Source organism: Hetaerina americana, unplaced genomic scaffold (genome assembly GCF_022747635.1).
Source record: "Hetaerina americana unplaced genomic scaffold, ioHetAmer1.1.p SCAF_19, whole genome shotgun sequence".
NCBI classification, from domain to species: domain Eukaryota; kingdom Metazoa; phylum Arthropoda; class Insecta; order Odonata; family Calopterygidae; genus Hetaerina; species Hetaerina americana.
Genome location: NW_027286752.1, coordinates 4,276,829 through 4,289,748, shown reverse-complemented (window position 1 = coordinate 4,289,748; position 12,920 = coordinate 4,276,829).

The window sequence follows — 12,920 nt, the reverse complement described above, 5'->3', positions numbered from 1 at the left end:
CTCCTTGCCCTCCTTCACGAAAGACACGTACCACTTCCTCGACCGTCTAAATTCCGTCTCTATTCCCTCCACACCCAACCTACTTATGGCCACCATCGACGTTACCTCACTTTACACTTCTATTCCCCATGCAGAAGGTTTATCCTCCCTCTGACATTATCTTTCTCTGCGCCCCCTACCCCAGCGCCCCTCAACGGAATTTCTCCTCAATCTTGCCACTTTCGTCCTAACAAAAAATGCATTCACTTTCCAAAATTGTTTTTACCTACAGACAAAAGGCACAGCGATGGGAACGAGGATGGCACCATCATACGCCAATCTCTTCATGGGCCATCTCGAAGAGACCTTCCTGTCACAGCAACCCCTTCAACCTCTTTTCTGGGTCCGCTACATAGACGATATTTTTATTCTCTGGACACATGGCTCTGACTCTCTCAACAACTTCTTATCCGCCTTAAATTCATCTTTCACGGTTAAATTCACCTCTTCCATTTCAGACTCCACCATCACCTTTCTTGACACAGACATCTTACTTCAAAACAACAAATTCACTACTTCAGTACACATCAAAGCCACTAACCATCAGCAATACCTACACCACACAAGCTGTCATCCTCAACACACGAAACGCTCGATTCCTAACTCTCTCTCTATCCGCGGACACCGAATTTGCAACACCACAGCCACTCTCAACAAATACCTTGCCAATCTACACCTTGCACTCCTCAAACGCGGTTACCCAGAAAAGTTGCTACGAAATAAAATCCACCGTTCCACCCGACCACACACACCACACAATAACAAGCCCACATCTGACGCAGGACTCAACCTTTGCACCACCTATTACCCCGGATCACACAGACTGAAAACCCTCCTTAAAGAACTGTTTCCAATTTTACATGACAATGACGCGACCTCATCCTTACTACCCCAATGCCCATCTATCGCATACAGACGACCCGCCAATCTCAAAAACCTTCTGAGATCCACCAACCCTTTGGCGCCCCCCCGTGACAAATTTCCCAATATTTCCCCAACTTGCAACCGCCCCCGATGTAAAACCTGTCCTCTTATTATGCCTACTCCCCTCTCCCTACATCCCCTCATAGCCCCCCCACCTCGTTCCCACGCTAATTGCCTCTCAAAAAATATTATTTATCTTTTATCATGCAAACATTGCATTTCCTTTTACATAGGTGAATGCATTACCCCCTTATCCATCCGAATGAATAATCACCGGTACTCCTGCAATTCTGCCTCACTCTCTTCTCTTCCTATCCCTTCACACGCCAATTCCCACAACCTTTAATTCGACCAGTGTTTTGCTCTAAGCATCCAAGAATCCCTACCTGATTCAGCCACCAACATAGAGGTGAGAACTCGAGAATCCGCCTACATACTATCCTTCCGTTCCTTTAAAATTCCCACCCTTAACCGCCATATTTAATTTCCCTCCCAGCATTCCCGCCACACCTCCCCTCCCCGCCCATAGCTCTTTCCCCTCTCCTCAGCAATAGCATATTTTCAGTCTCTCTTGAAGAAGGCCCCTGAGAGGGCCGAAAGCTCGAACAATTTACCGTGTAAGTGTTCTTTTATATGTGTCTATTCTTTTCTATTTGTGTTATGTTGTGTCAGCCCATTATATATATATATATATATATATATATATATATATATATATATATATATATATATATATATATATATATATATATATATATGATTTGCATTGCAAATTTGCGGAAATTCATATTCATCTAAATAAGCACCTATTTGTTCAGGAAGTCGCAGCATAGAGCACGCTTCGGCCATTATCACGTCATCACCAAGTGTAACGAGATAGTCACCTTACAGAGAGGGAGTGAATGCCAGGTGGCGGCGGGGGTGGAGGGGTGGGAAAGAAGGTGGCGCTCGGGGAAAGAGAAGCCGCTTGCGGGCGTTGAGGGATGGTAGAGTAGATTCACGAGAGCCCCCACCCGCTTTCCCCACACCCCCTTCCCCACACATCCCCCACCCTCTTGGCTACAGCCACTCAAGAAAAAACAAAAGAGAACAGCCTCCATTTGCCAATCTCCCCACTCCGAACCCCACGTCTCATCTCCCGCGGCTGAAAATAGAGCCAAGTAGGAGGGATAGACTCGCAAGTGGGATGCACGAAGGGTAAGCGCAGGGATGGAGAGGGGTGGGGTGGAAAGGGAGGAGGGCAGGATGGAGGAAACGCGGTGGTGAGGGTGGGGAGGGTAGGGCGATCAATCGCTTTCGACGCGTTGAAGTTCGCTATTCGCGAGGGAGATCCAGCACGCCCGGGAAACGGGAGGAGGAGGAGGACTTAGGGGCCGAGGGGATTAATTTGTCGGGGGGGGGGGAGGAGACGCGCCTTTAGATTGGCGGGAAGGTGTGGGGAGTGGGAGTGGAGAGTGTTAACACGGCGGACGGGCGGGGAGATTGGAGGGCGACAGCGGGATAAGGGCACCGCTTATCACGGGCGTGCATACGTACGACACCTCGCGTCTGGTCGCAAGGGGCGGCAGACATTGGCACGACGACGGCCACTCGAGGAACACGGCGACGTGGAAGGAAGGAAACGTCGAGAACATTACCGTGAATTCGGATCTGTTTCAATGAAACAGACACTTGGAACTTCGAGTAATGGCAAAGGCAAAAACCGAAATTCAAGGTGGGGCAAACTTAATTAACGATCCATGAAATCATACTTCATGTATTTGAATTCAGCACAAAGTTAATTATCAGTTAAAGGGACCGTTTAGAAAACCAATTAAGGCATTACAGAAGTGTCTTCAACTTCAATCCAAGAGTGACAACAACGGAAAAATGTGTACACGTCATTCTCTAACTCTATTATTATTTATGTGCTACGACTGGAAATAAAATATAAGTTCTACTCTCCTAATCTTAAAACTCGTTTATGCTACGCTAATTGCATTCAGATTTTCACTTAACATGGGCTCGATCTAAACGTGCTACGGCGCACGCCATATGTCAGTTGCCCTGCACGTTGGGCCATGTGTCTCTCGACGCAATTGTTTTTCTCCTTGCCAAAATTTAATGTCACAAATTATTCTAGAACACTGTTTGTAGTTCTTTTAAGTCTGGAGTTTCATGACACCCAAATCATCCTTATTCGCACATTATATGAATAGGAATGGCATGGAGTAGCGTGCAAGATATGCTATACATACATCGTGAAAGGGCAGTGGAAAATATCTCATACATTGGCGTTCTTCTACATTTAAATTAGAGAAAAAGACAAGGGGAGAAAATATTAAACTGTAGAGTAATCGAACACGCAATAGTGAAAATAGAAATCAATTCTCAATAAAATAAGGACACAAAATCGCAATTCCATCGGAAACAGACCGATGATGGAAAAGGTGGACACTTCACCAGGCACAACCCCCATACCCTTTCCATTAGATGATTGAATTCTTCAATTAGGCAGCCCCACATCAAATCTTTTGGTTCTTCACACCCACCTTGCTTTTCGCCAAATATAGTGAATCGAAAAGGACCTTCAAAACAAATAAAATTCCAAATTTCATCTATAAACCCGAGGTCAAGAACCAATGAACACCGCAACATTAAGGAAAAAATCAGCATTTGAGGATAAAATTAGAAGAAAAACAATAATTCAACCCTATACATATGATTTAATCGTAAATTCATTCTTCCATTAATTTTGTATTAGTATTCTGAAGGGACATTGACCATATAAATTTGAATAGTAATAAAATATTTCAGTTCACTAAACATTTGACCCCATTGCCTTGCCATTCCCTTCCAGGGGTGGATGAGAAAACATGCTTATTCTTAAATATAACGCATTTGTACGAAAACTCGTCTTTTTCCCATTTTTTACGGGGTAATTTTATGGAAATTAAATTCCAACTGTCTCACTCGATTTTATTTCCCATGATAGTTTTTTTATCTCTTGATATACCATTCCTCAAAGAAATCTACCTTTATCAAGTTGGGTTCCTTGTAAATAGTTAAACTCTCTGACCTTTTAACTTAAGAATAAAGTTTTTCCAAGAATTCACTTCGGTTAATTTGAACTTATTTTGTTTCCTATATGTTTTCCCGACTTATATTTAAAAGCAGCATTGGCTATCTCATATTTACCCTCTGAGAATTCTCTCAATTTCTTGAATAACGTGACCATGATCTAACTTGTCTCTGCTTGATGATTTCTACATTCATTGCTCTTTTCCACGCCATTTATTTAACCTACAGACTTGTCACCCTAATCCACCGATTTATAATTATTTTTGTATTTCCATTTGCATTATATTTCCTTCAAATTGACTATCCCTTCTTTGGAAAATATTTGGATCTTTTATTGATAAATTGGATTTGTGTAAGTAATGACTAATGAAATTTATCAAATATATAAAACTACAATCGATACTTTATCTAATTTTAAATATTCCTATTATCCCAAAGAATGACAAAAAACGCTAAAATTAATCAAATTCCAAGATGTATGATACCTTTTAAAAATATTTTTACTTTTAGAATAATTAATCGAATCCCATGTTAGTCTTAAAGGCTAGAGTCCGACACGAAAAACCATTTATGTCGTAGCATTATTTGAAAGAGATTCGGCGAACAGATCGCGAGCGATGGTGATTTTAATTTTTCTACTCACTTTTGCAGAATCGGTAAGAAAAATGTTAAAGTTTTCCTCGTAAAACCAAGCTGACCTTTCGAGAAAACAAATATTCCAAAACGAATGAGAAAAAGTAAGGACTTGACCAGGTGACTTTGAATCCCTCACGACACAATATTTGACGCAAGAAGAAAGTTTTATAAATCACCAATGGGAAAATCTCTGGGACTTTTTACACAGATTCTGACTCTTATGTCGGCAGTCCTCTAGGGTGCGAAAATTCACGGAAATTCAAACACGATATCTAAGGCAGTTATTACCATAAAGAATATTCAAAAGCGCACCCATCGTTAGCCTCACGTGAACAACAAGATATTTTTCATTTTTAATACCGTAGCCTGGACTGACTCAGAAGAGGAAAGGCCATTTTTGCCTTGGGTCTTTTCACAGTGGTCAATATTTCCAGAAATATTCTACCATATTAACCAGCTAATTCTGAATGGCCATTTGAATAGTTATAGCCATTCCCCAAGTAAATTTTATATTAATTTCGTAAACGTTTTCAGGTTTCAGATTCCGTTGATGCGCATTTGAATTATAGATGACATTCAACAGGAAAGATTTTAATGTAAATTTTACAGCATATTTTCCCCAACTAGCTATTTTTCAAATGGAGGAGATAGTGGGACATAACGGCAAGCGAGAAAGATTCATTTCGCTGTTGACTCCATTGCATTCCATCAATTTCTCCAAGTTAAATCATTAGTGAAAAAACGGAAATTTTCCAATTATTTACACAGAATATCCATTAGAAATTATTAAACTTTTAGGCATGTTCTGTGTCTGAGGGAATAAATAAAAGCAATCGATTCTATTTTCTACACCAATTCGCACAAAAAGAGTCCGAGATCGGCCACCCCGGAGGACTGTCGATCACAGGTGGAAAGGAAAACCTGATGATAGACACAGCATCTAAGAGGGGGGAAGGTGAGAGACAAGAGAACAGGGGCGAGAGCGGGGAAGAGGTAATGGAGGCGTAATTGGTGGAAAATTCACGGCGATAGTGAATATGTATACGGGGATGGGGAAGAGAGCGGAATCGGGAGGACGAAGTAGCACTCGAACACAGAAAAAATGTATAGCATCATGGAGAGAGAGGGCTTACTGGTGCACGTAAAAGAGGACACGAATAACGAGTCGAACGTCCATTACACACATTGCAATTTAAACGGGAATATGGCGTGGGGCAAGGCCCTGCGTGGTGCGGGGGCGGCGAGGGAGGAGAGAGAGAGAGAGAGAGAGGGGCAGCTGTTCACAGAAAAACGAGTGAATGAATTTTTTTTTGGTTCGAGGCATAATTGACTCGCTTCGTTCGGGGTCGAAATCTGCAATTAAGATTTATCCTAAACACCTATCGATTTTGATCCCATATATATGCGCTAATTGACTGCCTGGAACAGCAAAACCATTAACCCACGAGGTTATCATCCGAGGACATTAATGAAAACGTGATTATTTCCTTTCCCTTTCAAATAATGTGAGAGTTCGAGTGAATTATTATTAACGAAAACATAATAATGGACCTTGCTTTCACAAGGAAGTACATCTAAAAGGTTTTGAATATGTTAGCAGATATATTTGAAGAGGTAGGTGAAATAATCATATCAGGTCTCACAGCCAAAAAATCCAGCCATGGCTTCATTAAAATTTAATTTTTTTTGGATACGACATATTTCAGAAACTAGCTCCTTCCGTCTCCTATCAAATGGTTTCTGGCTCCAGTTTGTGGAATTCATGTTCATGGAATGAAGAACACAATGTATTTTCCACTGTTCTTTATTTGTGTACCACTAATTTCAACGCTTAGGTGTCATCACCAGTTACCTGATCGCTTCAACGCTTAGGTGTCATCGTCAGTACCTGAGTGTGACGCCTAAGCGTTGAAACTAGTGGTGCCCAAATAAAGAACTGTGGCAAAAACATTGTGTTCTTCATTCCATCTCCTGGCAGTCTTCAAAGGGATAGCACAGCGATCGGATATTATCTGGCAACTCTCTCGTTCACAACAGCCAAAGTGATCAGTAACAAATAAATTTTATAATATTGTCGATTTTTTCTCCATCTTGACATCTACGATTGCCAAAACAATCGCCAACCCGCAGGTCGGTTTGAACATATCAGTGTGCTATTGCGACGCCCAAGCGCGGATTCCCTAATCCAGGGCGGTTGACTCCTGTTCCATAGTTTCTTTCCTAATATTTTCCTGTGTGAGGGCTTCATACGATCCCCTCCAAATTTCTAGAAGATCTCGTAAGCTATTAACTCGAAATTCGAGCGTTCTACTGAAGGTTATCGGAAGCATTTCGGAGTTTTAAACCAATAATTTTCTGGTAGGCAAAGAAGTGCTTCATCAGGTTGACTGCCACACTGCTAATTAATATGATTCAAAATCATCGATGATTAAATTTTTGAATTGTATAGGGTTACATCATAAACGGAAATCGAATTACAGAGGTCGATGATACCTATCATTCTATTAACAGCGGACAATCAATAAAAATAGATTTTTTATGGACACAGTTAATAAGCAAAGTAATTCAAAGCCCCGCCTAATACAACACTATTATCACTCTTATCGGTATTCTACCGGTTAAGGTAGGTTTCTGAAGAACACAAGCGACCAAACGGTACACTTTCAATTCCCTTTTCACTCTTAACAGAACAGAAATCGATATCCAACCATACATCAGGACCCTCTTCATCTCCATATACCTCGTTCCTCCCTTCATTCAGTGAAAGATCCCAATCCTGCTCCTTCCCCTTCCTAGTTTGCGTTCTCCCCTCCATCATAGTCTTCAATATTTCATCGCCAATCAAGACGCCTTGAATCCATCTTTCCTGCCTCAATCTGATTTCTCCCAAAAATCCTCTCTCCTTCCCCACCTAGCCGAGCACTTCCTCGTTTGTTTTCCTTTCTGTCCACTTGACCTTTTCCATCCTTTGCCACACCCATATTTCAAAAGCCTTCTACGAGTATTAACCTTCTCGTATAGATGCCTGCCATCGTGCTTCAATTAAATCGTTTCCGCGCCGCAAAAAAACTAGGACCCATATCAAGGCTTTGACGAGGCTCTTCTTTACATCATTTCTAGGAATAGGATAGACATTTTGATGGAATGAATGGAAGGAGGAGGTATGCGGAATTGAAGAGGGACTTACTCTAGTGCCCAATTTTAGACTGTGCTTTTGGTTAGGAGATTTTGTACGGGCTCTGTCCATCCAATACCTGCCTTCACCGGTGGATTACCATACAATAAATGAGCATCTGCATTCGCGAAGATCTCCAGTCGACAACGCGGCATGGCATTCACTTCCGACGGGAGGAGAGATATCGGTCCCCTACCCCCCCCCTCAACCCTTTCAGCCTTCTGCTCCTCTCAAACCTTTCCCTCTCATTCTTCGCGCACCAAGGGAAATCTTTCTCGAGCCCGGCCATCACTCCGCCTGCCCACAAAGCCCTTTCCATTCCCAAGGCAGCATCAACGGCGCCCGCAACAGCCTTAGTAATGAATAGGCGCCTCTCTCGACTGTCACGGAAACCATGAATTCCGAGTGCTCGCGAGGAAGGCGGAGGGGCGGGACGGAGGGCTTTCGGACAAGCGAGCGAAGGCGTGCGCAGTTGAGTCATGCGGGACACACCGCTACCCTCGATGACCGCGCCCTCATGTGTCGCGTGATGAACTCCAGAAGTTGCGCGACCTCACGTGGGGGATCCCGTAACAGCTGTGTGACTTTTCGGGTTCCTGGGAAACTATAACCGGCCGGCAAAGGGAAAGGAACTGGCTACCCTACCCTAATGTGTGAATTTCACACGCCGCCAGGGTACGCTTAGTGCTGGGAGAACTCAAGCATCACCTAGCAAACTTCGGGTTGATTGCATTATTTAACTTTTTGTTTGATCGAAAACAATGACGAAATAATAACTCACGGGAGTGTTCTCATTACCCGATGCCCGCAAGCCATGGGCAGGAATTTAGGAGATGCGATGCAGTAGTTGACAGATAATAGCAAAATGGGCATTCCCTCTAATGAAGAGTCAAGAGAGGGTTCGGGTGAGATGCAGCCGGTTCTCACATCGAATGTCTTCGTAGAGCGTCAATACCACCACAAATTGCACCACTCAATTATTCGCACGTCTTTTATGACAACGATCGCCTGATTTCAGCAGCCTTTTAGGTTCTTCCTACCCCTCGGAGGTCATTTCCTCCGGTCACCCCTTCCTTCTCACATTTCTCTTTGATTAGCCTATGCGCTTGTGCAGTGGTTAACTATCCACCATAAATCAACTATTCACGTAAAATACCGATAGTTAATTTTCGATTATTAGACGCAAAATTTTACACGACCAACGCTGAAGGTAACTGGGGTGACCGCCCGCATCAAATGGACTATAAAATCACACGACAGCTACACTAACTGTTAGAACTGGATATAATGTAATATGCGCGATGCATAAAGCTCCTACGACTTAAGCATATGGCATAATTTATTTGCCTATGGGCGACTCCGATCACAGTTATTTCGCCCTCTTAATATAGGCGGAAAATCGACACGTTATTTATGTTTTTTCAACATTATATTCAATCTTGCATTTATGATCCAAATTAATGTAGCATGTTGGGGTGAAACTTAAGAGAAAACGTTTACCATTAGAAAAGGCATTTAACCTGATTTCAGCAATCTCAAAGGGAGCGTTAGAGCAACCAAGGAGAAGGCGTATCAGACCCTAGTAAGACCAATTTTAGAGTACGCTTCTCTTGTATGGGACCCTCATGAAGAAGGTCATATTAAAAAACTGGAAAAGGTGCAAAGAAAGGCTGCCCGATATGTACTGGGGAAGCATAGGAGGATGGAGAGTGTGTGTCTGACATGCTGGAAACGCTGGGCTGGGAACCTCTACAAACTAGAAGGAAAGTACGCAGACTTTGTGGAATGTTCCGCATTCTGAAGGGGGAGAAAGCTTGGGCGGATCTTAGAAAGAGGCGGGGAACCCAAATTTTATAGGAATGATCACAAATTTAAGGTAAAATGCCGGGAACAGAGAACAAATAAATAATTTCTTTTCTAAATAGAACTATTGTTGATTGGAACACCTTACCTGCAAAAATATTCGAGCCCTTTCCTAACAGAGTGTATACTTTTAAGAATTGATGTAAGGAATATATGTAATAATTTGATTGATGTGTGGTGTATTGTATTATATATAATAGCTTAATTTTTTTAATTTATCTTTTTTCTTGCTGATTGATGGATGTAAATGGGATGGGGATTCGCCTGTTTTGTTAAAGAGATTTGTGTTTTGAAGTCTGATTTTATCTGTTATCTTTTGCGATTATTTGGGACTTGTGTGCCACCTGACACTGTCTATCAGCACATGTGTATTTTTAATAATAAATAATAAATATTTTCATCGGCGATCGTTCACTAAATCACGCTGCTATAATTTTTAGCTTCCAAAGAGATCGAGTCGTTAAGCATACAGAAATATTCTTTAGGCATTATAAGAAAATTTATTCGCACACACATGCATAATCACGCTGAAATTCCTTATCTTCTGCCAGCAATAATCAACAATCGCCCTTCATGATGGCATGTGATAATATATTCGATATCGCCGAGGCATTCTCCGTTCCCTTCGCCAAAAATTTATAAACAGTTGAGACTAAGGGACTGCAATACTTTATTTGGACAAAATGCGGAGGGTGAAATATTGCTGTTGGAGCGAGGGATTGCGTCGAAAATCCGTCCAGAGCTGCCCACTATCCCACACGCAAGGTTGCGCGGCGTGGCTTGACGTTCTTCTCCGTTGCCTCGGAGACGAGAGCTACCCGACATGTGGTAGGTGGGGGTGATGAAAAAAAGCATTGAGGCGGCTCAGGGGATAAGAGACAAGAACACAGCGAGCGAGGGTGATGCAAAAGAGCCACATCATGTCGCTCAATGCATCAGGCGACACTCGCGAGGACAGTACACGAGAAGGTAACCGCGAAAAACCGCCCAAATAAGCGAAGAAATATAGACAACAAAAAATAAGTGAAACGGAAAATTCATGTGGTTGCAACCACGAGCGATAAGACATCATCGGGATCATCAACGGTAGCCTACCCATTAGAGGTAGGAGAGTAGTTGGGCAATCCCCGCCAACTTACACTAGGTGCAGCTTGAACTTCCTATTGCTAGCTGCTCCGAATCAATTCCATCCGAAGTTCTGGTAGTACTTTTTTACCGGCCGTCTAAAAAGCCTATTCTCTTCCTCCATCTCCCCTGCCTACCGAAAATTTCCTTCTTTATTTGAAAAATGATCGTCAGCAACCCACCACCTTATATCCTCAACTCAACTTAACGTATATTATGTAATTATATTTCAATTAATTTTTCTCCAAATTTAAGTTCTCCTTTTGTTTCTTCTCCTATTTTTAATGCATTTATTTATTTTAGTTTATTATTTTTTTTAATTTAGTCAATAATTAGTCATTGGCGTTATCTATCCATAGGTTTTCGCAGGTTTTTCAGACTCCCCTTCATGTGCGGGCGTTTTCCTATGGTGGGTTGTTTAAACGATAATAGCCTTATCCCTTACGTTTTAAAAAGAAACGTTTCGGGCGTGATATGGTGGAATATCATAATTAATTAAAAGTTGGCAATATTTTCCTCAAAATAAAATTCATTAATAAGACCGGTTTCAATGTAACCACATCATCGAGATCTTTCGATGATGCAGTTACATTGAAACCGGTCATATTAATAAATTTTATTTTGTGGAAAATTGCCAAATTTTAATTCCTAACGTTTTTCCCCCACAATTTTGCATATATTTCTACACTCCTTGTAATCATGCATATTTATTATAAATCGATTGTCATCAACTAGTTTTTAAAATATTATTCAGCACTCAAATTTAATTATATTTTCATTGAATGTATTTGACGATGTGTCAGATGGAAGAAGGGACTGCCACAATCTTAATTTCGCCCGAATAAAGCCGAATCATTATTAACTTCCACCCACATTTCCTGCCTTCGGATTACACCTGGCAAGGTCCTCCATTCTCCCGCTATATTTATAACTTCATCAAAAGTCTTTCTTTCTATCCAACCATTCAATTCTCTATTCTTTCCCAAACATATCTCAAAATCATTCAATCTACTGTTACACTCTTTCCTCAAAGAGCAGTTTTTGGATTCATAGAGCGCTACAGCTCTACCCTGAATTCTTTAGAATTGTTCTTTACTTAGCATATCCGCCATCAATATTATTCTTATTTTAAAATATTTTTTTGTCAACGCTGTCCTTTTCTCGCATCGGGATACGTGATAAAAATAAAAAACGAAGATAACGAGCTTCATCTATGCATGTCCTCGCACGCAATAAGAATGATTGCAGAAAAAGACCGCGCGGAGGTGGCAAGGTTAAAGCCAGGGAAAAAGGTCCGATAAAAACTATTCGCTTTGAACGCTGGGGCGCGTAATCTCCATGGGAAATTGAAAAACAGCTAGCGCGCCCCCGAGGGAAGATTGCGGCTGGCAGCACTTGGGATATGGCTGGAGGGGAGAAGAGGGATTTTGGAGCCCCAAGTCCACCCCCCTCCCTCCCGCCCTTAAAGGGGCATCAAGTGGTTTGGCTGAAAACCCCGGTGCAGCCATGGGGTGGGCGGGGAGGGACTGGGAAGAAGTGGGAGGGGGGTTTGGGGTGAGGAGAAGACAGTTGCAATCCGCTCTCCGCAGAGTAGGCCCTCCACGTCCAAGGCGAGCAAATAATCCTCCCGAGGAAAGAAAAATCGCGAGTCCCGGCGATTAGAACATGCAAAATGGCCGTTTGGCCGCCCTGTTTTTCTTCTTCTCATTACGCGGTTAAAAGCTTGCTCCTACTCTCCAGGAGGGTTCTATTGAATTTCGCTGCGCTAAAAGCTTTTAAAGCGCCACATTTACACATATCGATATGCGTACCGCTAAAGCTTTGACATTTTATGTAAGGAAGGACGTCTTCTACAGACCGCAACACCTAGGGACTTGACAAATTTTACCCACTCAGGATCAAGGTGTACAACTCCGTAAGTGGGCCTAAGAATTAACGTAAAACGTTAGACTAGTTTATTAGCTAGCGCCGTCAGTTCCAAAGTTCTATTTTCGTAACTGGCCCTCGTTCGCTCCATGTGCAAGCCCGTGCATTATTTCTAAATATACATCTTACCATGTAGGGCGTCAAGAAAGCGTGTGGTAGAGAGTGTTAGGGC